Here is a 27,632-nt window from a genome sequence, read left to right as displayed (position 1 = left end):
CTGCTGGGTCATAGGGGAGTTCTGTGTTTAGTCTTCTGAGGAACTGCCATAGTGCTTTTCATAGTGGTTGAATGAGTTTGCACTCCCACCAACAGTGTAGTAGTGATCCCTCCTGGCCACATCCCCTCCAGCATCTGTTGTTATTAGTTTTCTTGATCCTGGCCATTCTAACTGGAGTGAGGTGGAATCTTAGAGTTGTTTTGATTTGCATTTCTTTTATGACCAGAGATGTTGAGCATTTCTTCATGTGTCTATAGGCCATTTTTATTTCTTCTTCAGAGAAGACTCTCTTTAAGTCTTTGGCCCATCTTTTAATGGGATTGTTGTTTCTTTGGAGACTATTTTGGAGTGATTCAATTTTTTGAGCTGTTGATATATTTTAGATTGAGGCCTTTGTCTGTTGTATGGTTGGTGAAGATCTTCTCCCACTCTGTAGGCTTTTTAGTACATTTGCCAGCTATATCCTTTGTCATATAGAAGCTCTTCAGTTTAATGCAGTCCCATTTATCCAGACTTTCTCTGATTTGTTGTGGTTTTTTGGTCCTTATTAAGAAAGTTTCTACCTGTGCCAAGGAGACCTAGTATATCTCCTATTCCTTCTTGTAAAGTTTTCAGAGTATCTGCTTTTACCTTGAGGTCTTTGATCCATTTGGAGTTAATCCTAGTGCAGGGTGACAAAAAAAGATCCAAATTTAGTTTTCTGCTGGTGCTTAACGAGTTCTTCCAGCACCACTTGTTGAAGAGGCTGTCTTTCTTCCATTGTATGTTTTGGCTCCCTTATCAAAGATTAGGTAGCCATAGGCCTGTGATTTAATGTCTGGGTCCTCATTTCTATTCCATTGGTCTTCAGGCCTGTTCTTGTGCCAGTACCAAGCTGTTTCGGTCACTATAGCTCTGTAATAGTGTCTAAAGTTTGGTATTGAAATTCCTCCTGCTCTGTTCTTTCTGCTAAAAATTGTTTTTGCTATACAGGATCTTTTATTATTCCATATGAAATTTTGGATTGTCTCTTCTATTTCTGGCAAATAAACTTTTATAAAATGATGTTTTAGGAGACATGCATATCATTTTCATATTTTTATGCTTTAATTACCTTTATAATTTACTCACAAGCTTACCAGTCATGTCCATAGAATAAGATGATTCTGCCTTTGGTTTTATTATCTATGTGTTTCACATTTAGGAGGCAAAATGTGAACAGTGGTGGATTCTAGCTAGTAAGTGTCATACCAGATTAATCTGGTATGTTCTTAGAACTATGTGGTCAGATTTTCCTTGAAGAACACACTCAGCTTCATTAGGCAGGTAGTATGTTGTACCTTCAGATTTTTCTGTGTATTTATTACAATCATGTATTTTTTATGATTGAAAAATTGATTTCCTGGAAACTTAAGTGTTGTTCCAGGCAATAAATAGGTGTGTAAAATATCAGCAGTTTAGCACTGTCATACATTGAATGAGAAGACACTTGGATAAGTATTTTGCCAGGAGTCAAGCTTGTCAGTATCTTGCCAGGAGTTAAGCTTGTCTTGATGTTCCCCTGTGAGACTATAGATGGAAACAGGACAGAGATTAGTGTGAGGAACCTTTGCTGGAGGAGAAGAACTACATATCCCCAAGGATAGTAGGTAAATGTCGATGAGAGATAGGAAGATCTGTCTAGAATTAAGATTCATGAGCTACACAATGAGAAGCTGCAGAGAACTGACACTGTTCCCGAGAGAGATGCCTTCTGCTGCCAGCCCCATTGTACACTACTAATAGGGCCTCGTTAGCCCTGGGCCTTAAACTGCTATTCACAGCCAGATGATATAAAAAAGCCTCAAGGTGAATCTTGACCCAATTCCAGAAAGAGCTAGAGATTAATTCACATTGTGAAAGATTTTTGACATTAACTTTTAGAGTGTGGGCTAATCTTGTCAAACAAAAATCTTTGAAGTAAGGAAATAAAATATCTTCTATTTTTGAAAAGTTAGGCTGTACATGATTCATGACAAAAAAATTTCTGTACTTAAGTCCATATATATATTCAATATTAACCAGCCTGAGAAAGAATTTTAATTCATTTTCAAATGCCATATCTAATAAACAAATCTCACACATTCACTTTGTACTTAATGGTTGTCTTCTTGATCAAATAGAATCATGGACTTTAAGGTTCTATCAAGTGCCTAGGCAAAGGCCCACTTTATATATTCTAAGATTTGTGCCATAGCTTGATCACTTGTAAAACAGAGGTCTAAACAAAATTTTGTCTTTATTCATAATTAACTCTCCAGAGTTTGATTGACTTTCTTAGACAATTTGACTACGGTTTAGGTATAATGATACTTGTGAACCAAGTATTACATTTTTGAAGACATCCATTTATTGTGTATCACAACTAAATCTAAATAGTGAATTTGAATTAACAGTCACATGTTTTCCCTTTGCCTGCACAGATAATAACATGCTGAAAAACTCATATTCTTCTTTTTTTTGTCTGTCATGGGGCTTGAACTCTGGACCTAGGTGCTGTCCTGAGCTTTTCAGCTCAAGGCTACCCCCTACCCCTGGAGGAACAGCATCACTTCCTGAACCACTCATATTTTAAACACCTATTTATTGCCAAGAATAATATTTAAGGTTCCATGAAATCAATTTTCCATCACAAGAGAAAGAGTTTATAATAAATACACAGAAATAGCCAGTGGTACACCATACTACCTTCCCAATGAAGTTGAGTTTGTTCTTCAAGGAAACTCTAACCACATAGTTCTAACAACAAAGTACAAATTCAATGCAAGGAACTTCTCTCTTTTTTTAAGCTAGTTGTTATTGTAATTAATAGAGGGGTTACAGTTATCTTTGTCAGATAGAAGGTACATTACTTTATATGCATTGATACCTCTTCTCATGTTTTTGCCTCCATTTCCCTCTCCTCCCCCTCCCCTCATCTTGTGTAAAGAAGTTTTCTGATGATTATAAAATTTCAACTCAACATTTTAAAAGCAGCTAAGGTGTAATCTTTTATTCATTCCTTCATTTCAAGGGTTTTATGAGAAAGAGATAGGGTATACTTAAAGATGAGATAGCATATGGTTTTTTGAACTTAGAACAAGAACTCAATAATGTTATTAAAAACAAGAGTGGATGTGCATGACAACATTCAGCAAAAATGAGGCTCCACTAGAATCCAGAAGGCAAAAGGCATAGGATGAAAGTGGGGGAACAAGGCATGGGGATGAGAGAGCTTGTTCAGACAGCTAAAACTAGTCCACTCTGGGAGAGAAGGCTTGAGAAAGGAGCTATTAGTAGCTATGTTGGAGGAGAGCCTTGAATGCAAGTCTGTCAGTAATGGAAAGTCTTTGAAGTATCTTGATCAGGGGCCTGGCAGGACGGAATTACATCAGAAATTTCTGCTGTGGTTCAGGAATAACAAGGGTCTGGGTTGTGCCAATGAGCACATTGGCCATGGTGATTAGCCCAGGAAAAATGAAATGTGTATTACATTTATCCAAGCCAAGTTGAATTGCTCAAGTTCTTGTGTAATACCCGGAGAAAAACAGGTATCCATTGTAGTAGTGATCTAGATAACATGATATAAGTTAAAGATCTGGTTTTGGATTTCTGCGAAAGTCCTTTAAATGAAGACTCAACAGAAATGTGCCATTTTTGCTCTTTTTACTTTATCCTTCCTTTCTGAAAAATAATAGAGCTGGCTTGAACCATGAAGTGATGCTAACTCACCTAACTTATCCCACACAGTCTTCCTATCTCTTAAATATGACATGAGAAAAACTAACACCTCTCTGTTAATCCTACTATGATTGGAGTTTTCTGTTACAGGTAGACAATTCAACCTGTGCTCACTTCTCCATGTTAATTTCCCAACCCTTCCCCTACATTCCAGGATCTTCTCTTGTCTTTGTTCTTCTTTCTCTAAGCAATAGCAAATGACTTTCAATTCCATCCAAAAGCCAAGTCTTCTGCATAAAGGCCTTCCTCCTCCAACTCTACCCTAACTTAGCTGATAATAGTGCTTTAGGTCTCACCAAAGATAGCACTTTTTTCCTGAAGATGTTTTTCTCTCTGCCTCTCCTCCCCAACACACACACACACACACACACACACACACACACACACACGCACACGCACTTTACTATCCCTCCCCCTCTCCCTTCTGGAAATAAAACTCTGTGTGTGTGTGTGTGTGTGTGTGTGTGTGTGTGTGTGTGTGTGTGTGTTCTAAAGCATATACCACTTTCTATTAAAGAAAAGAATATGTCAGCTGGGCACCAGTCACACCTGTAATCAATCCTAGCTACTCAGGAGACTGAGATCTGAGGATCTAAGTTCAAAGCATCCTGGGCAAGAAAGTTGTGTGACTCTTATTTCCACTAACCTATGCTGCAAAGGCCAGAAGTGGTGCTGTGGCTCAAGTAGTAGAGCACTAGTCTTGAACACAAAAAGGTTCCAGGGCTGCGCCCAAGCCCCAAGTCCAAGGCCCAGAACAGGAAGGAAGGAAGGAAGGAAGGAAGGAAGGAAGGAAGGAAGGAAGGAAGGAAGGAAAAAAAGAGGGAAGGAGAAGGGAGGGAGAGAGAGAGGAAGGAGAGAGAGAAAAAGAGAAATGGAAAGAAAGGAATCTATCAAAGATCTCTTTTGAGAATGCCAGTCTTTTACAAAAGCATGATGAAGTACACAAGTAGATATATCCAGATGACCTTTCCACCTTCAGCCTTTCTGAAAGGGCCTCAGAACCTGTCGATTTGTTGATCAAGAAGTCCTAGATTCTATTGAGATTTTTAAGAAATTAATAGAAAACAAAAGATGACACATCTTATCTTTTACCACACTGATCGGATTAGATTATCTATTGCAAACCTAGGTACACTTGATCTGCCCTGCTCAATGCATCATGCTGTGTTTTGAAAAGGCCAGTCAAGTCTGCCCTTAAGTTTATCCTGGCTTTTTATCCTTTTAAAGTATTACAGTTGAATAATTTTCTCTGACTCAAATTCTTTCCTTTTTTTTTTTGAGTAGAGTTGGGGCAAGAGCAGCTCTTATTTATTTGTCAGGGAGAGCTCCTTTCCTTTCCTTACCTCCTCATCAGACAAGATGATCCACTGTAGTGTGGATGGGAACAGAGTGGAGAGGAAGAAAGCAGATGTGAGTGAGAAATGGACATAGATTTGAGATGCGAGTGTGAGAATCATCACCACAGTTTTCCAAAGTTCTGAGGGAAAACAACCTCACAGTGCATCTGGGAAAGGAGCTACGTGCTCTTGGCAAGCATCCCAATGCCTAAGAGTGGTATGCAAATATCAGAAGGTCACCATACCAACAGGCAAGACATAGGTAAGAATGGTGACCGTCCCTATGGCAATGTTTGTGAATAATCCCATTACGTCTCCACATCTTCCTCCGCAGCTCTAGAAACTTCACTTATTCAGTACTCTGGCAAGATAAGGAAGAAGCTCAAGAAAGACAGGTTGTCAGAAAGTCTGTGTGCAGTCATTTTGGTGTAATCTGTTCCCCTGGTGGTAAAGTGCAATCCCTTATGGTCTCTGCATCCAAAGTCTTGTACCTAGACAAAGAGACTTAGTGTAATATTCTACCTGTGCTCTACAATTCTACTATGTAAAAGAGATGCTTTTGGAAAACTTTATATTTGTGAAGACATGACAATTAATTCATACTACCAACCCAAAGTCAGAAATTAATGTAAGTTACAGACAGGTTCTATTTTTCCATACCTGAACTGTGAGATCCAGGCTACTATTTAATGTGTAGCAGGCCTTGTCGACAGACTGCTGTGAAAATCAAGTGGGTTAATATGTGAAGAAAGCGCTGGAAACTGGCTAAATGCACAGACATTTAAGACAGTATTATCAACAGCTTTGAGTTTGGGACCAGAATACTTTTTGTGCATGATCCACATTATTAATATAAAAGATTAAATTTCTCTCAGTTGCACTTTATTTGAAATCGAGAAGGACTAAGCTTGCAATATTGCACATACTCTATATTTATGCCATTGAGACTGGCTTATGGAATTGTCCTTCTAGGCTATTATGGTCATTTATTTGCCTAACAAAGATAATACATGTCCTATGTACTATTAAACATTGACATTTGTGACACTAAAGTTTTTTAAACCCTATTAAATTGCTCTCAAAAGACTCAGAAGTGCCAGCCTTTCACAATGTCAAAATAATTTCCTCTGTCAGAATACCAGAACAGTTTTAAAATGAAAATACAGCGTGCACGTAAAACCAAATGGTTTTGCCCTCTATTGTCACAGGAAGTTGAACAATATCCATAAAACTGCATTGGGGATTCTATTTTTGGATCTGAATCCAATAAAACTTCTATTTTGGCTTCAGGAACATCTTTCTCTCCTATTCCTGCTTCATTTTCTTCTCTAAGCTATAGCTAAAATTACTTAATAAAGAATTTCTGAGACATATGACTTCATTTAGAAAGTCATTCCATAGTAAAATATCTTTTTGGCATCGGCTTCAACGTGCTCCTTTTGTGTTAAGATAATGGAAACTGAAAGCAGGGAGAAATTGAGGAGGAAATTTTTGTAGCATTCAGGACAGCCTGTGACAGGAAGTCCCAGTGGAGCAACCCAGTGTTACAGGAAGTGAAGAGCCTTTCTTCCCAGAGTCTTCTGCAGCTGTGTGAATCACGCAGGCCACATTCCAGGAACGACCTCTCCTTAATTACTGACCAACAAGGCCCCAAACTTTGTCCTCAACATTCTAAGACTATTTTCTGATTTTCAGAGAAGTTTTGACCTCTTTCCAATTAGTGGCCAGTGGCTATGGGCTCCACTCCCTCAGGAGGGGAAATCACTCAGAGTTTTTCTCCTGGATTAAATCATGTCCTGAGATTATTTCTAGGGAACCACTGGGTGAGAGAGTTTGGTAAAAACCAAACAGCTATTTAGAAAGAGTATCAAACAAAATGATAGCCAAATTTTGCAGCTTCTTACTGTCCACCATGCTTCTCTTAGTAAAAGTTTAAAATCTCAAGGGATTCCAGACAAGCTTGATAAAAATGTGTATTGATAATAAAAAAATAGATTTTGAGTGATTAGAGGAAACAGGAGTTAGTAGTCTGGAGTTACAAAATATATACATTAGTCATTTTCTAACTGGATTTTTCTAATACCCAGGGCTGAAGAAAATGTATTAAAAAACTATGTTTACTTTCAACCTTCAAAGGGAGAAATGTGATTTCAAGCCTTTTTGATAAGATACATTTACATAAAAAGAAACATGCTAAGATTAGAGAGAAGAATTTTCTTTGGTGGTGAGAATGGGATTCTCTTAAAACATTGCCTTTGTTTCAACATTATGTGCTCCCTGAGCAAATAAATTAGAGAAGCCGTAAAAAGTCATTTAAAGGCACATTAATTGTACAACTCACCAGGTGTCATTAAGTTACTGGTTGGTTTACCTGCTCTTTACCTCATGTTTGATTCTGGAAGTAATTGTGTATCAATTCTAGAAACTAGTTTTTGGTGACTTGCAGCTATGCATTTTATAAGAACTGACTAGGGTGGATTGTACTTGAAAGGGATCTAACATTTGACTCTTTTCATCCTTTTATTCATAATTCCTCCAGTAAGAACCCTTTTTAGATTTCCTTTTTCTAATTACTCCTCTTTTTCAGGAAATAAAGCTTTAAAGAAATAAAGAACAAGTGCTGGGCATCCAACAATATCTGCAGACATATCCAGCTTCCCATGGGAGTCAAATCATTTGAAGACTCTGTATATACATGTATGTGTGTGTGTATATTTGATATATCTATCTATGAAAAAGTTATAGCAAGACTTGACAAAATGCAGGAAAGTTGGGGTTTTTTTCTTTTTTCTTTTTGCCAGCCCCGGGGCTTAAATTCAGGGCCTGGGCATTGTCCTTGGACACTTTTTGCTCAAGGCTTATGTTCTGCCACAGCAACGCTTCAGCTTTTTCTACGTATGTGGTACCAAGGAATCAAACCTGGGTCTTCGTGCACGCTAGGTGAGCACTATCACCAGGCTATGCTCCCAGAGTGATTTTTTTTTTAAATGAGAGCTAAGGGAAAGACTAAGAAAGAAGGTAAATGCAGAAGACAATAGCAAGAAAAGTGATGTGGGAAAGGTGATGATGTATGGGGGGCTGGTTAAGACAGTGGTTGGGAATTAAGGTGCATTTATGACTTGTCTTGGAAGGCTGCCTGCTGATCTCAAGCTCCTCAATTAATCTGCCTCCTCAGCCCTCCGGCTCAACACCACAATGAGTGCCTGATGACAGTTTGTTCACTTTTATTCTGTTTTTATATTCACTATGGATTGGTTTTCTGACTTTCTTTCTTTTTTTTTTTTTTCCGCTTGAACTCAGTCGTGGGCACTGTCCTTGGACATTTTTTTGCTCAAGGTTAGCACTCCACCACTTGAGCCACAGCACCACTTACAGCTTTTTCTGTGTATGTGGTTCTAGGGAATCGAACCCAGGATTTCCTGCATGCTAGACAAGCATGCTACCACTATGCCACCCTCCCAGCCCCTGTTTCCTGACTTTTAATTAACTCTGCTTCTGTTAGGAAGATTCTTGGGGAAGTTATTGTCAGACCTTTTCCTGGACAAAGGTAAGTTGCTTAGGCAACCAGATGTCTGCCTATTGTTGGTGTTAACAAACTATTTGTTCATCCCTTTCATAATCAAGAGCATTTGCCTTCTCCTAACTGATTCTCAACAAGAGATGATCTAGACTATTCATTTCTCAAATGTCCCACAATAGAAACACACACACACACACACACACACACACACACACACTACAATTGTTCGGGGCTTAAATATATTCATAAGATTTTATTTATAGAAAGAACTTTTCCATTTAAAAGCAGTGGTCCTCTATGAACTAGTAGTGAGATCTTAGAGCCTTGTTTTACATGTAATGCTAAGAAAAGAGCTAAAGGTCTAAGAAAAAAATGCAAATAAAATACCATCTGATTAGTTATTGCATCTTATCTTCTATAATTCTATGGATCTGAAAAGATACCATTTGAAATGAAGTTGTTTGTTTTTTTTTCTTTTTGATGGGGAGGGAAACAAGGAACCCATAGCCTGTTGACAGGCCAGCCCAAAGATGAGCATCAAAGACTTCCCATCACCTTTACCAGCCCTATTTAGACTGATAGGATTAAATTTCATCTCTACCTGCAGCTGCTAGAGAAAATAGAGATTAAAAAAGGTATAAGGCATAAATGTGTAAGACATAAAAACTAGAAGAAAATTATTAAAGAATTTTCATTTTTTTTCTTGAAAGGGAAAAACAAAATGGGGTCAAATACAATAAAAAGAGAGAGATGGCATGAAGGAATCTTGATTTTCCACTTGATAGGACTGAGCAGTGTAGAAAGATCCATCCTGAATGTGGGTAGCATTTTCCAATAGGCTATGGGCCTAGACAGAATAAAAATCAGAGAAAGAAGAAGCCCATAACAAAAGGCTGTGCTTCTGGACTATCATGATGTGAACTACTCTGCCCTTCCACATGCTCCTCATGATGGTAAACTGCAACCTACGAGACTGTGAGCCAAAATAAATCCTTTCTCCTTTCAACTATTCAGCTATTTTGTCACAGAGTGCCAAAAACAAACTAACACATAGTTGGTCAGTGATTTCTAGATATTTTGAATCTCAAATACATTTAATCTTTACAGCCAATTACAGTGGAAAGGTACTACTTTTTCTTGCACATTCATTTTTCCATTGTAATGGAGTTTTAAGCTGGACTGATAGCCATGCAAAATACACATGTTCTAGCCACCTTGCATGAGACCTTTTACCTAAGCTTTGGTTATTGGATTTTTTTTTTTTTCCTGATCCTGGGGCTTGAACTCTGGGCCTGGGTACTGTCCCTAAGCTCTTCAGCAAAAGGTTACCACTCTACCACCTTGAACCACAGCGCCACTTCCGGTTTTCTGGTGGTTAATTAAAGATCAGACTTTCAAGCCTGGGTTGGCTTTGAATCAGGATCCTCAGATTTCAGTCTCTTGAGTATCTATGATTACAGGTGTTGAGCCACCAGTGCTCAGCTGGTATTTTTAAAAATGTATTTATTATTAAGCTTTGTTTGTGTGTGCCAGCGCCAAGCTTGAGTTCATATCTGTACCTGAGACTATCATATTTAAACCACCTCTGCGTGTAATTTTTCTGTCATTCTCAAATTTATCTAACTCCCAAATAAAAACCTTGGGTAATGGTCTTTATCCTCCCCAGATGGGAAAGTGGAGGCCCAGAATTGTTAAATAATCCAAAGCCATGCAAGTAATAGAGTCATTGGTATTATTTGTCAAATGCTGAAGCCCATGTGCTTGCACTGCAACACATTTAAATTACCATCTAAGTTTAGAGCTGGACAGTAGTGTGGGGTTTATCATTACTATTGTCACTTTGTAAAGAAGAGGACATCTTATGTATGTTATGAGATTTGGAGATCTGTCTTATTTCCTGCTCTCTAGTCAGAAGTCAACTCTATCATTGAATGTGTATCTGTGACTGCCTGGCAATGAGAAATGACACAAGTATATTCCATATCCTTTGCACAAATGAAAGTACTTGGTAGGTGGTCATTGCTCTTGACAAAGGAAGAACAATCAAAATATGTAAAATTCTGACTTGTATATAATTTTGTCCCACCCCCACTGGAAACAGGCAAACTGAATAAAATAATAGTTGATTGATAATGTCTTAACTGATAGCAAGTGTAATCAGGAAATTGATGAAAGAAGCTAGGGAGGTTGCATTTTTCCTTAAGATAGGGTTTCACTGTGTATCCCAAGCCCTGAGGTTATAGGCACTTGAGTCATCTGCATTATGCTTGTATTTTAATTATGTGGTGCTGGGGGTTGAATCCAGGGCCTTAAAAATGCTAGGTAAATGCTCTACCTCTGAGCTACAACCCCAGTGCTGCAACTTAAACAGAATGTTCCACTGAGATGGGAACTAAAATCTTAAATTGATGAAAAACTAAGCAAAGTAAAACTTCTACTTTATACCATACCAACAAAACCTAGGCATTAATTACAGACCCAAATATAAAGTTAAAGTTAGAAAGCCTGTAGGACCAAACAAAATAATATGTTAGAGAGAACACAAAAGGCCTAGGGATGGCAGCCGAAGGCAGGTGGCAGGTGTCTGAGTATCTTTTGTAAGTAGAAACAAAAACACTTGCTCATTGATTGGCAATGGCCCGAGAAACACAGAAAGCTATGAAGAAAGATCCCCCAAAATCAGATGCCAAGGCAACTGAAGAAGAAACGATTCATTGAGATGGGAAACCTGTGGGTGGAAAACATTTGTGGAGGTGGAAATTAGGAATTTGGTCTGGGACACAGGGAGTTTGAAATGCCTGTTAGTCATCAAAGCAGAATTGTTCTATTAGCTATTGGAATATGTATTAGGAGTTGAGGAGAGTCTGGGCCACATGTATAGGTTTGTCATCAGTTTATTTAACACCAGTGATGATATAGGAAATTATCATAGGAAACTGATTACTAAGATATTTCTGACGAAGACTTTCCTGATTTATACCTATGAATACATAGAAATCCACAGTGTGGATTTAGCTATTTGCATCCATGCAGAGCAGTGCAATACATCTTCTATCTACCCTATTCACTCCAATTTTATGAAACAAGTATTTACTGAGTTTCTTCAGTATGCAAGAAACCATCTTCATGTGCTACAGTGAAGGCAACAACATATCAACATGTCTAAAAGATTCTACCTAGGTGATTTAAATTAATAAGAAGCATAAGTAAATAATCTGGAATCATCTATCTTGTCATGCTGTCTGAGTCATAGGAACTTTTTGCCCTGATACATTACAAATATAATTTAGGTAACATTAAGCAATGTTTTATATTGTGATTAATAGAAGGGTTACATTGTATTCACCAGATAGAAGGTGCATAATTTCACAAACATTGATACCCTTTCTCATGTCCTGGTCCCCATTTCCCTCCCACCCTCCCCCCGCTCATGTTGTTTTCCCCCCTTCCCTATCCAATTTCAAATAACCAATTAAGCACATATAAAATATATCAGATAACAAGGTGAAATACTGTAACAATATGAGATAACCAAGGGACAGCAAAAGAGATGAGAGATAACATAGTACATTAAGGACAACAATCACTCATTATATGGCTTTTGTTTCCTTATCCTGGAGGTCCTTACATTTAGTGTCATACTATTTGGCCTTATGTCTCTAGATTTTCTTGTATTGTAAATCTCTGCCGGAGAGCCCAAGGTTTCTACTGATTATGACAAATGAGGGAGAGTATTGGGCCTATGTTCCTTTGAGTCTGGCTTACTCCACTTAATATGATTTTTTCTAGTTCTTTTGGTTTCCTTACAAATGGGGCAATGTCATTCTTTCTGACAGCAGCATAGAATTCCATTGTGTACAAATACCACATCTTGTTGATCCTCATCAAGTGAGGGACATCTGGGTTGGTTCCATATCTTTTAAGCAATGTTTTTGCAAGAGAAAAACATACAGCTCTTCTTTTTTCTCACCACTTTTGAGAGGCCACAGGACAAAGCGTATCCCAATTTTACTTGTTTCTTTAAAAATAAACCTACTGTTCATAAAAGGTTACAATGAATTGGTGGAAATCTAACCCAAAGTCTCCAATAAGTGAGTTTTCTATGTCAAATCAACCCTCTTTGAGTACTGCCTTTCCAAACTAAACAGCTATGAAAAATTTGTTGAATGTTTTGGTTGTTTTTGTCTTTCTTTCTCTTCATCTTTTAATTTTAATTACTTTATAAAATAGAATACTAATACAGAAAAACATAAAAACAAATACGTAGTTTACTGAATTATGTAAGGCCAGCACCTCTAAGGTCATAAAGCCAAATTTCATCAGTCAATCCCAGAGGTTTCTTGGTGTTCCCTGAATGACTCCATGCCCTTCTGTTCCTCACAAGTGATCATAACCTGCCCTCTCCTCCCTGGATCTTCTACTCGCTCCCCATAGGGAGCTGCTTCCAGAGACAAGGTCAGATCTATGTTCTACCTACTTCATACATATAGGTAGGTGGTCCTTTGAAGATGATAGAGATGCATACATACTGTCCCCTTTTGCAATTTGAGAAATTGATACTTAATGCACAAGAGCGCAGGAGAATTTGCAAACTGGTGACATTTTAGCTCTTAACATTTCTTTCATTTACAGCTTGGAGTACTTTTGTACAGACACCTCTTACCTATTGAGCATGTACAATGTACTACGGTTTGTAGAGGAAAGCCTAAGTGCTTTGTTATTCAGTTCTATTTACCATTGTCCAAGATAATGACTTATGTTGTCTTCAGCTAGGACGATACCCCTCAAGAGTGCTGCTGAGATCTTTGAGCATAACCCTAGTAGTGTTTGATGGTTTCTTTGGCATATGGCATGATTACATGCCTCTGGGTCCTCCTGTTTTTGTTTTTGTTTTATTTATTTAGATTCTAGGGCTTAAACTCTGAGCTTGGGTGCTGTCCCTGAAGTTTTCAGATAGCACTCTACCACTTGAGCCACAGTGCCACTTCCAGTTTTCTGGTGGTTAATTGAAGATAGGAGTCTCATGGACTTTCATGCTGGAATGGCTTTGAGCCATGATACTCAGATCTCAGCCTCCTGAGTAATAAGGATTACAAGCGTGAGCCACTGGCACCCTGCCAGGGTCCTCTTGTGTGTTACCTACCTTATATTTGACACCTTACATTTGAAATGTCTGGATCCCTTGTGGTGAAGAATGGCACGATAATATCAAAGCCTCGATGCTAAGGATGCTCATGGCTCCTGCGTAAATTGTTGCTTCTAGGTCTTTTCAGTGGAAATATCTGGAAATGAAAAAGGATAAAGTACTTCCTCAGTTTGTATTAACATTGCCTATTCAATTTGGAAACCACAGAACTTTTCCTTAACCTAGAGAATCTATTTTGTACTATACACACATATTCAACTATTTATAATATACAGGTTACACAATTTAATCTATTTTATATGCTGATACATAATGCATTAATATGTTACCTATAATTTATTTGTAGGTACTAGGGTTTCAACTTAGGGCCTCATATACATTGGTTGAGATTACTGGCTCAGCTGGAATTCTACCACATGAACCATGCTTACAGTCCAGAATTTTGCTGGTTATTTTGGAGTTGCAGTCAGTAGATTTTTCTGCCAGACTGGTTTCAAGCCACCATCCTCTGGTGGCTTAAGATCCTCCAGATCTTAGCCTCTGGAGTAACTAGGATTATAGGCATGAGCCACCAACACCCAGCTTCTCTTTTACTTTCAAAATGTTCTATATTTTATTTGTGTATGTTGAAATAATTTCAGACAAACTCCAAAATAAATGACAAAAAAGTTTAAAATTACAGTACATTGTTCATCTGGTTCCCTAAGTGTTAACATTTTGCATCTTCATAGTAAAATGATCAAAGTGAGGAAATGAACCACTGTTAAACTTTATTTCTAATCTACAGACTTGATTCCTTTTTTTTCATTGTTACACTAGATTTTTGTTTTCCTCTAGGATCCAGTCCAACATTATACACTGTATTTAACTGTTGGCCTATTTGTTCTCCTTTAATTTGACCAGTTTTCTATTTTTTTCTTAGTGTCCTTATGTTTTGAAGACTATTGAGCAGTTATTTTGGCCATTGTCCCCTAACTTGGGTTTATCTGACATTTCTTCTTTATCAGATTAGAGTCGAAGTTTCTCAATGTACATTTATGTTTTGGACAGATAATTTTTTTTTTATGTAGGAGGCTGTCCCCTGCATGTACTTATTGAAGATGAGTAGACTTCGTTTTCTTTTCTCATTTAATACCAATAGCATTCTTGGGCCTTGAGGATTAAACATGAGTCCCAACATTGTAAAATGTTTACTTGCTGTGAGAGGAAAACAACTCCAGAAGGGAACCATTAATTCAGTCTATGTATTTGGGGAAAGAATGTTATAGAAGCAATGAGTTGCCTGCATGTGAGCTTTCCTTAGGACTAGCACTCTATTTGAGCCACAGATCCACGTCCATCTTTTATGATGATTAATTGGAAATGTAAGTTTCATGGTCCTTCCCACCTGGGCTAACTTTGAACCGTGAGCCTCAAATTTCAGCCTCTTGAGTAGCCAGGAATACAGATGTGAGCCACTGGTGTTCACTGGTGTTGCAAATTTTATTGATATGTCAAAGGCACAGTACATAGAAAATAAGGCAAATTCTCAGTTCTTTCATCAGCTCATTGACCTCAAATCTCATAGGTTGACCTACCTGGAGATGCCCTGGAGGCATTTATGTCATTTTTAAAGGCCAAATGCTACATTTTCTCATAGTCTACATATTCTCTGAGTTCACTTGGTTTCATTTAACATTACAGTGTCTTGTTCCATTCATTTCTGAAAAATGACATAATTTTATTCTTCTTTATGGGTAAATAATACTCCACTACTATATATATCTCACAAATGTATATACATACATTTCTTTTTCTACTCATTGAGGATCTCCTAGACTAATACTACTTAGCTATTGTGACTAGTGCTGCATTAAATACGAGTGTACAGGTATTGTTATTTATGCAGACTTAAATTCACTTTCTTTTTTGGAAATCAGAGTCATACCATCTTGTTAGGGCTATGCTTAAAATGCTAAGTTTAAGTGATGCTCCTGAGTTAGCCCGTGAGTAGCTGAGACTACAGGCACCTCCAACAATATCGAGATACTAAGAACTGAGTTTGAATCCTTAGTATCAGAAAGAACAACATGTTATTTCAATTTTTATGTTGATTTTTTATGTTGAAATACAAATTTCGGTTAAATGGGAATTAAATAAAATTATTAAATACAGTTGATCTTACCTACTTTTGAATGTTTTCCTAATGTAGTTACTAGAATTAAAATTATACATGTGAATGGCATTTGCATTTTTGTTGGACTGGGCTTAGTACCCACATAGAAAGAAAAGAGTGAGAAATTCATCGTCATTTTAAAATCAATGCATTAATGTTACATGCATATTTTATTTGTATTTAAATTTTTTTATTCAGAAATGAAAGCTGACTTACTTTTCTTTATAGGGCTAGCTGGCACTGTTAGGAGTTCAGGATGATAAAACTTAAACATCCTCTGTGTAAAGAAAAGTGTTCAAACTACTAAGAAACAGTGTCCAAAAAGTTGAGCAGTTTTTCCCAGCTCACTGAATTGTGGGAACTCAGCTTTTCCAGGGGATAAATATGCTATTTTTAACATTTTTATTATACAATCTGTCACGGGCTGTCTCATGAGAGTATCAACAATCAGTTTCAAACAGAACCTAACCACAAACACTTCTCCACATGTGACTTGAAACATCTGGCCTGTGGCGTCCTCCTTCCTGTCTCCGGTACCCAGTCTTCCATGCTGCTATACAGGGTACTGGCTGCTGGAGGCCAGCCTTGGGCAAGACTGCCCCAGGTTACCTGCTCACCATTCGCTTCCAATGGCAGGCTTGTGGGACGCAGGCTTTCTCTGCACTACACGACACTCATTCCTGACTTCTGTGTGATTTCCACTATTGGGTAAGGGGACAGCTGTGGTTTGGAGAAGAACCTGCCAGCTGAGCAGAAGCTTCAAGGTTCATTTCTCCAGAGGCAGAGGGCTACTAAGTTGCCTGCACCTTCAGCAATGACTGGGCGTCCTGCCACCAGGAGACACCGTGGAAGACACAAAGGCACTCTGCTCCTTCCAACAGGACCGGTCCTAGGTTAGACGTGGAATATTCAACGCGCACTGATATTGTTGGCTACCTACAAAAATGTCCATGGTGACTTCTTTCCTGAAAGGAAGAGATGTTTAATAACGCCAAAACCATTATTAAATTTTGCCAAGTACAAGTCTTAATGCTAATTTTTTTGTTTTTCTTTCTTTCTTTCTTTTTTTCTTTTTTTTCGATCATGGGACTTGCACTCTGGGCCTGGGTGTTGTTTCTGAGCTCTTCAGCTCAAGGCTACCGCTCTGCCCCTTGAGCCACAGCACCACTTCCAGTTTTCTAATAATTAATTGGAGATAAGAGTCTCATGGCCTTTGTGCCCAGGCTGGCTTTGAACCTGGTCGATCCTTTGATCTCAGCCTCCTGTTTAGCTAGGATTACAGGCATGAGCCACCATGCCCAGCTATGCTAATTTTTCTTTAATGAGAGGTATACATAGAACTGTCATGTTTGAGCAGGGCATTGACCTATGTCTGTAATCCCAGCACTTTCCAAGAAAAGGCAGTTCAAGGTCAAGCCCAGTCCAAAATAAGTAGTGAGACTATCGAAATACATAGTGAGACTCTGTCTCAAACCCCCCCCACCCCCCCCAAACAGGCCGAAGATATCTTAAGCAGTAGAGTGCTTGCCTAGTAAGCACAAAGCCCGAGGTCCAAACCCCAGCAATCCAAACCCTGCCCAGGAAACAAAGCAAACAAAATCCCCCAACTCAAAACAAAGGAATTGTCTAAGTCATAGTGTTTAGAGAGTAGCACTTATTTTCATGGCAATAAAGGCTTGTTTAAGACTTTGGTCCATTTTATAATAGAGCATTCCATTCTTGTTATGCTGTGATTTGTATACAAGTGTTACACAGCCACTTGTGGTTCTCATCAGTGACCCTTAAGATTCAGAAGAAATCACTTGCTTTGTTGGGAGATATGCTTTATCTATCAAAGTATTTTTTTAATTCATGTAGAATTGATATGAATAAAAACTACTTTGAATATCAATATATCTAAAGCAATGCCATTCATTATCTTACACATTTACATGGGTTTTGCCATGTAAAATTATATACAATAGTTCTATTAAATAAATAACAGAAGCAATGGAAGTTTTAAGTGCAATTTAGAGTCACTGTCACTTTCATGTTAACTATAAAGATCATGCCTCAGGCAGCACATGTATATATTTTGTACATAAGAGACAATGTTATTTCCATACTTTGAGGGAATGTGTTATATAGATTTTTACTATCATATTTTCATAATATTTCTTCTGGTAAATGGTGGGTAAATAAATAAATGAAGATAATGCAAAGAGAAAAAATATTCTCAAAAGCAAATTGATTGGTTTTCTGGTTTGTTTTCCAGTTTTGTTGTTTGTTTTGTCAAGACAGGGTTTCACTTGTTTGGAACTCATGATGTATGTAGCGGAGGCTGGCCTTGAACTTTGCAATCATCCTATTTCAGTCTCTCAGGAGTTATACCTTTCCAGGCAAGATAGAGCACTTTCATTGGCAGGAAGTTTTCATGTCTTTTTGAAGTGCCTGCTGAAACTAATTGAAAGATTTTGGGTTATAGCTCAAGTGATAGGGCACCTACCTAGGAAGTTCAAAGACCTGAATCCAAAACCCAAACACAGCAAAGAAGGAAAAATAAAAGAGATAAAAGAGACGATTTCCCCAGCTTTTCAAGTTGGTAAATAGTCTTCCACATTACAGAACAACCCCTGCTTTTCTCTCTGAAGAAGGCTGAGTGAAGGGCCATTCCCATTCCTGAATCAAAACAGTGCTAAGTTGCAGAGCCACCACTGTTCTCAGTAACAATGTTGTTGGGAAAATGAGTCCACCAGATAGCTATGTTTGAAAATGTACTTTTGCTAACACTGTGCAATGCTTCTTTCAATTTTTCTAATGGGATTTACCCGTGCCGCAATCTTGTCTAACCACACAGATTGTATTTCAAGAGGAAAGATAGTTCATCACTCATCCCCCAATCCTAAGGGTATCCCACTGTGGTTGACATTCTTCAGTGACACATAGTTGAGGATACAATTGTAATGGTAGTTATTGAGAGGAAAATTAATGAAGGACATGAGAATCACTTTCACTTGAAAGCTGGCAGCTAGGAAGTTTTAAGTTCAAAAAGGAGGAAATAGAATCTTAGGTGTATTCTCAAGGAGTTTAGATGATCATCATCTTTTTTAAAAAATTTATTTTTATTAAAGACTTTATTAACATTGATTTTTACATCATATTCCAAATGACATGTTTAACAAACAAGTACCATCATCTTTTTAAAAAAATAATGGCTATTTTCAGTTGAAATATTTTCTGGCGATAATTTGATCTATTTATCAGTCAGAATGTTAGCCTGAGGACTTGTTAATTTTATTTGATATTATGTCCCTAGCACCTGGAAGAGTAATGGACTATATAATAGGTACTCAATAAATATTACAAACACTGATTTAATAATTCAGCAAATATTTCTTGTGGGCTCACCATGAGTCTGTCACTATAGAGAAGCTGGAAGTAGGGGGGAAAAACAGACAAGAAATGGAGATAAACTAAAGTATCCACTTTGATGGAGTTATCCTCTTGTAGAAGTGAGCGACTCATAAAAGAATCTCATTAATGAACATAGACATTTAAAGCTAGCTAAGTGCTCCAAAGGAATGAGTTTACTCTGCCGTGATTAGCATCATTTTTTTTTTTGGCTCAAAAAATGATGAAGAACTACAATTTTTCTGAGAAAATGGAGAAGCTGAGGGGCTAAGGGTGAAAGAAAAAAGGTTACAAGAGGGTGTACATCAAAAAAAAAATCAACTTTCCACAGGCAGTAAGCTGAGAGAACAGAAATGGAGTGCCCATCTCAGTCGGACATCACCACAGGCAGAATGATGGAAGAAGAAATGTCCCCGTAATGGACCTAATGGGTCCTTGGGTGTGGAATGGTGAAGATGAGGCAGGATGCAATTTTGTGGAACTACACAGGACATTTCATGACACTGGAAATTGTTACATTAAGGCTTTCCAAAAAATTAGTTTTATCACATATGATAACATTCATTTCTTTTAACTGTTTTTGCCTATGCATTTTTTTTCATTTTTGACAACTTGATTTCACAAAGCCATTTTTATGACTGGCTTCTAAAAAATTAAAAGGATATATTTAAGGATGTGCTTCAAAGATGAGTTATTAATTAGAGAACATTAAGGCATCCAAACTGAACAACTTCTTTAGTTTTAGAATATTTCCTTCTACTTGTTTCTAGGCCTGATTCCCATCCCCAGCCCAGCTTTCTCTGATAGTCTGTTCAGGTCACATGACACATTGTGTTCCCTCTGTGTCTTACCTCCTCTGTCAGCCTGTCAGAATGTCTTAGAAGTAAGCAGGCTAGCTATGTTTTCCTTATGGAGAGCAAAGGATAATATTTCTGATCATCACTTGATTATGATTATTTGAATCATGGAAAGGAATGAGCAGGATCACCTCAAAAGTCCTGACACTTTGGCCTTTGGTTGTGTATGATGGACACAACCCAATCTGACATCATGGAAGTCTATTTTCTTCCTTTGCCTTCTAAAAATTGTAACCCCTGTGTTATATTTGTGGGACAGGACATCTTGTTTTTAACGAAGGCAGAAAGTTGAAATTATATGCTGCAAAATAGTTATCAAAGCATCTCTAGTATTTCCTGATAAGACAGCATCACAGATGAGGAGATCTGACAGCAAAGTTGAGGTTAAAGTTTAAGGGCGTAAGCAAAGCAAAGATTTATGTACATTTAGTATAACATGCATATGTGCAGAATTACATGCATACTCCATCTTTAGAGATGAAGACTCTGGGCATTTTTATTGTGGAAAAAAACCTGAAACATATTCAAGGGATAAAATATGGGAGAAAAGAGAATGATAGAAAGGGGGAATACTCATAGAAATATATTGTAAACATGTGGAGAAAATGTCACAATGAAATCCCCTCCCCATGATAAATGTAAATATATGAGATCACTGAATTAAAAAAGAAAAATATATAGTTGGTTGTTTTTAGCATGTCCATTTAGCTGTTGAAATTCTTATGGATAGTACTGCAAAGTTACTATCCCCTCCCCCATCATTGAGCAGTGTCCTTCCTGGTTCTACTGGGAGACAGTAATAAATGATCCCCTTATAAATCTTAAGTGAAGCATAAATGCAATTATTTTTCTTTTTGGTCCCAAGCACCAGCTGTAGAGGGTCAAGAGCCATTTGGAGTTGAGGCAAGAACTTTCTGGTTCATCTTGTCTCTGCTATCTGTCATTCACACCCACTGAGTGCTGAGGACATGCTTAAGATGCTAGGCCCTTGTCCTTCCACTCCAGATTCCAGTGATTGAAAACAAGTATTTTAGGGTTGTCCATTTTTTTCTGTGCATAGAAAACATACCTATTATTTTAACTTCTTTTGCAACTGAATGGCCTTATTAGATGATGTAGAAATAGAAAGGTAAAAGAAGTAACAGCCCACTAAAACTACATATACCACCCAATGTTAGTTGTTCACACCATAATCCTAGCTGTGAAAGAGGCTGAGATTTGAGGACTGAGGGTTGAAGCCCAGGCAGTCAAATCTGAGTGACTCATCACTTAACCAACAAGAAGCCAGAAGTAGGGTTGTGGTTCAAGTAGCAGTGCACCTAGCCTTAAGCAAAAAAAAAAACAAAACAAAACAAAAAAAAACCCCCAAAACAAAAAACTAAGCTAAAGTGCAATGTTCTGAATTAAAGTCCAATACTGGCACAAACACAAAACAATAACTCACCCCTCTCCATGCACATGCTATAGAGATTATACTCTTCATCAATACCTATGCCCAGTTCAGTAATACAAATATGCTTTATAAAGTAACATGTTAAGAAGAGTACAGCATTTTGTAATTTTATTTCTCATTATTTTATCCTCCTGTCAATAGCTTGGTGTCTGTTTTTTAAATATCTTTTTTTTTTTTTTACTCGAAGTAGCTTCAGTCTTCTCAGTACCTGTAGAAAGAGAAAAACCAAGGGCACTATGTTTGGGCAGGAGGCTGAATTTAGAGAGGACATGCCTATCCTGACTGTAGTAGCTAGGGAGGGAGTTTTTTACCACGTAGGCAAAGGCATGGGAACTACGAAACTCCCTTTCTGGAAGGAGGGTCAGATATCTGTTTGTCATATTGCTGAGATGAAATCTAGGCAGAGCAGTTTCAGCAGACTCAAGGTAGAAGTGTTTCCTCAGTAATACTTTTTTTCTTTTTCTTTTTTTGTCTGTCCTGGGGTTGAACTGTGGATCTGGGCACTGTCCCTGAATTCTTCAGCTCAAGGTGACCACCTTGCCCCTTGAGCCACAGCCCCACTTCTGGTTTTCTAATGGTTAATTGGAGATGAGAGTTCTCATGTTCCTTAGTGTCCGGGCTGGCTTTGGATCAAGATCCTCAGATTTCAGTTTCCTGAGTAGCTAGGATTATACAGCTGTAAGCCACTGTGCCCAGCTGGAGCAAAGTATTCTTTAAAGTTGTTCTAGAAGAACCTACAGAAGCTCTGGTATATGTGGTATATATTTTTTTAAAAAGTCTTATTGTAAGGGTGATGTATAGAGGGGTTACAGTTTGTATGTGTATTTTATCAATCAGGATTGGGTCCTAACATTCTCAATACTCCCATGTGTTAAGGAGAATATCCTTTTTGGGTAGGGGTTGACAAGTGTTTTCTTTCACTAGTGTAGTCCTTAGTATACATATTCCAAATCAAGATGGCAATCCTGAGACATTCTCCACGTACCTTCACTTTGTATAGTTTCTGCCAAGCCATCAACAGGCATTCCTGGCTAAACATTTGGCAAAATTGTTCGAGGAGAAGTCTACAGGAAGGTGGATCATTTGGAGATCTCATTTCTTCCTAAGAACATTAGCTCCCTGATGAGAACAAATAGTGATAGTTATTGAAAATTAAGTACTTGATCACATCAAAACAGGACTTGATCACATCAAAATAGGATTTGATGGCCAAACATGATAGAACTTAAGTATCTATGCTTAAGATAAAGCAGTTTCTATTACTAGAATATACCATGTCTCAGTGGGAACTATAATAAAACCCAAAGATGATGCATGTGTGTTTGCTTTGGGAGGTGAGTGGCACCTCTATGGCTGATGTTGGCTTCCTAGCAATCCAGGAGTGAAGCAGATCTGGTGTATCATATGTTCTTAAGAAATTGTATTTCTGGGGCCGGGAGTTTGGCCTAGTGGTTAAAGTGCTTGCCTAGCATGCACAAAGACCCGGGTTTGATTCCTTGGTACCACATATATAGAAAAAGCCGGAAGTGGTGGTGAGGCTCAAGTTGTAGAGTTCTAGCCTAGAGAAAGTCCAAGGACAGTGCTCAGGCCCTGAGCTCAAGCCCAGGACTGGCAAAAAAAAAAAAAAAAAAGAAAGAAAGAAATTGTACTTCTGTTTTTGGCTGTGCTAAGGGTGAAACTCAGAGCTCTAGCATGCACTTAGGTGTAATGGTCCCAGCCTAGAAACGGTGTCTTCAAAACAAGGGCATAAATGTGTGTCTGAATCCACATATCAAACCACACTTTTGAAACAGTCTTTCAGACATCGTTTGTGTGTGTGGTGTGGCTTGGGGACAGTTCAAGACAGCACACATGGCATCCTCATCTGTGGGGTTTTCTCCTAGTGGAAAGAACAAATTGGTGGGTGGATTTCTTTCCCCTTTAATAATGTCTCAGCAGTAGTAGCTCCCAAGTGCTTTTCGTTTAATGTTACCAGATCCCATTTCATTGTCAGATCCAAGTCCAATTTGTGCTAGGAAGTAAAGACAGCTGTTACAAAAAGCCTGAGACAACTTGGAAGATTAGATTCCAACTCTTGCCATTTCCCGGGTCTCTGCACTAATTGGTTCACATTGATGCCAAGTCTTGAGAACATTTGCCACATCAGTGTTTATAGCTATAGTTTTCTAACAACAAAAAAAAAACCCCTTAACATCCTATCAACATCTTCCTTTTAGTTTTGTGTTATATAAAATGCTCAGGAAAGAAATTCTCTAAACTTCAGGATACATTGTTTGGGTTCACTGAGTTTATAAGGGCTTCTATTCTGAACACTGAGGATTCCAAAGTTTCCAGAATTTATTTTCATGTCATTTTAGGGTTTGTATGAGGAGCCCTAACCATTCCTCTACTTCAACTTAACACTCTATCATTCTATAAGTTTGGATTGTGTCCATATGAGTTTAGATTGCTACAGATGTAGTTCTTATATGACTTGTCAGGCAATTTATTCTTATTGGTGCACATAAGTAAATTAATGTTTTCTTTTGTCTAAAATTTGTCCCCTAGGGAAAAAAACACTATATACATATATATATATATGTATGTATATGCCTTTCATGATACAAAAAGACTATTTTATTTGCCCTTGTGGTATTGATCTCCTTCCTGTGAATGAAAACCCTAGCTGCAGGTCATTGGTTTGTTTTTGTAAAAAGAAAGCAAATTAGAATTCAGCTAGCTCACATCTGAACATGAGAGTAGACTGGATGAACACTGGGGTGTTTTAGAAATATAATTTTCTTTTCAGTTAAAAAAAAACCTATTAGAAGAGGAGCCTGAGATATTGAATTTCTGCCTTTACTCCACTCACATGGAGATTGCTGTAAAACTAAAAGAATTAGAAAAATCCTTGACGAGCCCTCATTACTCACTACAAAAGGAATCAAATCGAAGAGAGGAACTGACAGCTGAATTTAAAAACAAATATTCAGATGTACTTACAGAAGACAGTACTTTTAGGAAGATTGTGGAAAGTTTTCAATGAGGATGCTTAGTAATAAGGATAGAAATCATTGAGTCAATGGAAAAATGAAATACTACATATAATTTTAAGTTGTTCATTTAATTCATAGAAATATCTAATGTTTTCCTCATATACTCGGTTAAGAGCTCCAACATTATAATCCGTGGCTGAAGGACAGAGCTTATTTGTGTTCATAGTTTTAGAACTCTATGATATAACTGGAGTTATATCATTTTTGCACAAAGTTGGTGCTCTATCACTTGATCCATGGATCAAGTGATAGAGCACCAACTTTGTGCAAAAAAGCCAAGTGAGAACATGAGATCCTGAGTTCGTCTTAGTGTTGGTACATGTACATGTAGATGTGCATGCACACACAACAAAGGGCTCTATTAACTATACTTTTCCACATAATTAAAATATAAAATTGGACTGGGAGTTTGGCCTAGTGGTAGAGTGCTTGCCTAGCATGCACGGAGGCCCGGGGTCGATTCCTCGGTACCACATACAAAGTAAAAAGAGGCCAATAGTGGTGCTGAAGCTCAAGTGGTAGAGCTCTAGCCTTGAGAAAGTCCAAGGACAGTGCTCAGGCCCTGAGCTCAAGCCCAGGACTGGCCAAAAAAAAAAAAATATATATATATATACATATAATTATATTTACTTAGTTGGATTCATTAATTTTAATCGGTAAACAGTAATTTTAATACTTTTCCCCCTCCCAAGAGCATAAGATGACTCTCTATGTCACTATGTGTTTCTTTTTTTCTTTTTCTTTCTTCTCTCTTTTTTTTTTGCCAGTATCAGGGCTTAAATTCAGGGCCTGAGCACTCTCCTGGGGCTTTCTCAAGGCTAGAGCTCTACCACTTGAGCCACAGCACCACTCGGGCTTTTATCTAAGTATGTGGTAACTGAGGAATCAAACCTGGGTCTTTGTGCATGCTAGGCAAGCACTTTATCACTAGGCCAAATTACCAGCTCTGTGAGTTTCATTTTAAATGACTATGTTAGCATATTATTAAAGAATGACAATGAACACATTTTGGTATTGACATAAACCAAAGTAACAGTAGAAACGTATGGATTATAGTAGCCTTTTTAACAAAAGACTCTCTTAGGTTTTCTGGATACCTATATAAGTAGGAGCAGAAACCATTAAAAAAGAAACCAACTCCAGGGGCAGTAAATATAGAGACAAACACAATAAAGCTTATAGAAGAAAATGTAGACAGTTGTCTTCATAACCTCAAGGAAACAAATATCATAAACAGGAAGCAAAGTACTAATTGAAAGGAGAGAAAATAATAATATACTATACATTACAGTGGAATTTCTAGTCATCAGAAGATACTTGTAATACCAACCACAGACAAGAGATACATGCATATAAAAATCTGGTATGCAAGATGCACAAAAAACTAAAATTCAGAGAGGAAAGGCAGACAACAAAATGTCGACAAAATACCCTAACCCAGACTTTACCTAAAATGATCCCAAATAAGCCAGGTGCTGGTGGCTCACACCTGTAATCCTAGGCATTCAGGAGGCTGAGATCTGAGAATCGCAGTTCAAAGCCAGACCGGGCATAAAAGTCTGTGAGACTCTTATCTCCAATTAACCACCAGAAAACCTGAAGTCGTGCTGTGGCTCAAATAGTAGAGTGACAGCCTTGAGCTCAGGTACAGCACCCAGGCCCAGAGTTCAAGCCCCACAACTAATCAAAAAAAAAATCCCCAAATGGTCAATATTGAAAAGGTGACTGTGTTCAATATTCATTAGAACATGCAAAAAAGCTAAGCTCATCAGAACCAAAATGAAAGACTGCCAATGGCCAGTGTGTACTACCACCCAGTACAAGGCCAGAGGGAGCACAAACCAGTACTTTCCTTCAGGAGTCATTTTGATAGGGTCTATGAAAGCTGAGAAGATGTTTAGCCATCTGTGATTCTAGGCAAACGTACAGTAGTCATGCATACTAATGTTCACAGATTACACTCCAGAATGTTTGCTGTAGCCAATGTGCAAGAACAAAATGGCCACTGACAGTAGATTGCAGAACTAGTCTTAGCTGTGTGAAGCCAGGAGAATGAGCAAACTTAGGAACAAGTAACAATATGAACATGTCTCACAATTACAATGCTCAATGGAAGAAGGTAGGCAGTCTACACACTGCATGATTCCATTTAAATTTTTCAAATGGGCAAAGTTAGGATAAAGTATTAAAAATTCTATGGTATTTACTTTGGTGGATTATGACTGGAATGTGGGAGAGATTTCTGGATGCTGTATCTGAGATTCTTGTTTTGGGTATTAGCTATGAGCATATGTACAGTTTCATGTGATCATTTTGTTTATTTTGCCAGTCGTAGGGCTTAAACTCAGGGCCTGAGCACTGTCCTTGGACTTTCTCATGGCTAGAGCTCTACCACTTCAGCCACAGCACCATTTCCGGCTTTTTTCTATGTATGTGGTCCCGAGGAAGCGAACCCAGCCTTCGTGCAGGTTAGGCAGGCACTCTATCACTAGGCCAAACTCCTGGCCCCCACATGAACATTTTGAATAGTGTATGTCATTTAATGTTGTAACTTAATGATATATACCACATTTAGTAATTGCTAAGAAACTCACACCACACACACAAGAGAAAAATTCAAGGTGTGTTGTGTAACTGTCATGACATAATAGCTAATTGATTTTTTTTCCTTTAGTATGACTAGGACATTGGGTAAATATGGAATTAAATTCATTTCCCATTCTCTCTCCAAAACAGCGAGAAGCTGAGACTATTTACCTTGGTTATAAAGTTTGATTTTTGTTGAATTTTGTGGAACTGGGCTGAGATCTGGTCACCATGCCAAAGGATGAAAAAGTTAATGAGAAAGAGATTGTGGCTTATGCTGTATTGTGATTAACTCCAGATTTTGAAAGTGATCTTTAAACCAAAGAAAATGAGGCAAACATTCCAAGATTTAGAAGAAACTAACCCAAAATAATTAATTCTCTTCAATGTGGATACTGAAGTAGAAGCTGATGAG

General features: G+C 37.9%; 1 long non-coding RNA gene across 2 annotated transcripts; it reads left to right on the top strand.

Annotated features, from left to right (window-relative positions):
* The first annotated feature begins 5,392 nt into the window (after window positions 1-5,392).
* Window positions 5,393-7,771, top strand: LOC150048564 (uncharacterized). Of its 2 annotated transcripts, none has more exons than XR_016539081.1 (2): window positions 5,393-5,470; window positions 7,663-7,771. It is a non-coding gene; the product is annotated as an uncharacterized LOC150048564 (long non-coding RNA). The 2 variants fall into 2 exon arrangements; XR_016539082.1 differs by having other exon boundaries at window positions 5,420-5,703.
* Window positions 7,772-27,632: the final 19,861 nt, after the last annotated feature.

This window comes from Megascapheus bottae, chromosome 21, assembly GCF_031878675.1.
Source record: "Megascapheus bottae isolate mThoBot1 chromosome 21, mThoBot2.hap1, whole genome shotgun sequence".
Classification (NCBI taxonomy): domain Eukaryota; kingdom Metazoa; phylum Chordata; class Mammalia; order Rodentia; family Geomyidae; genus Megascapheus; species Megascapheus bottae.
This window is presented reverse-complemented; position numbering and strand designations above follow the sequence as displayed.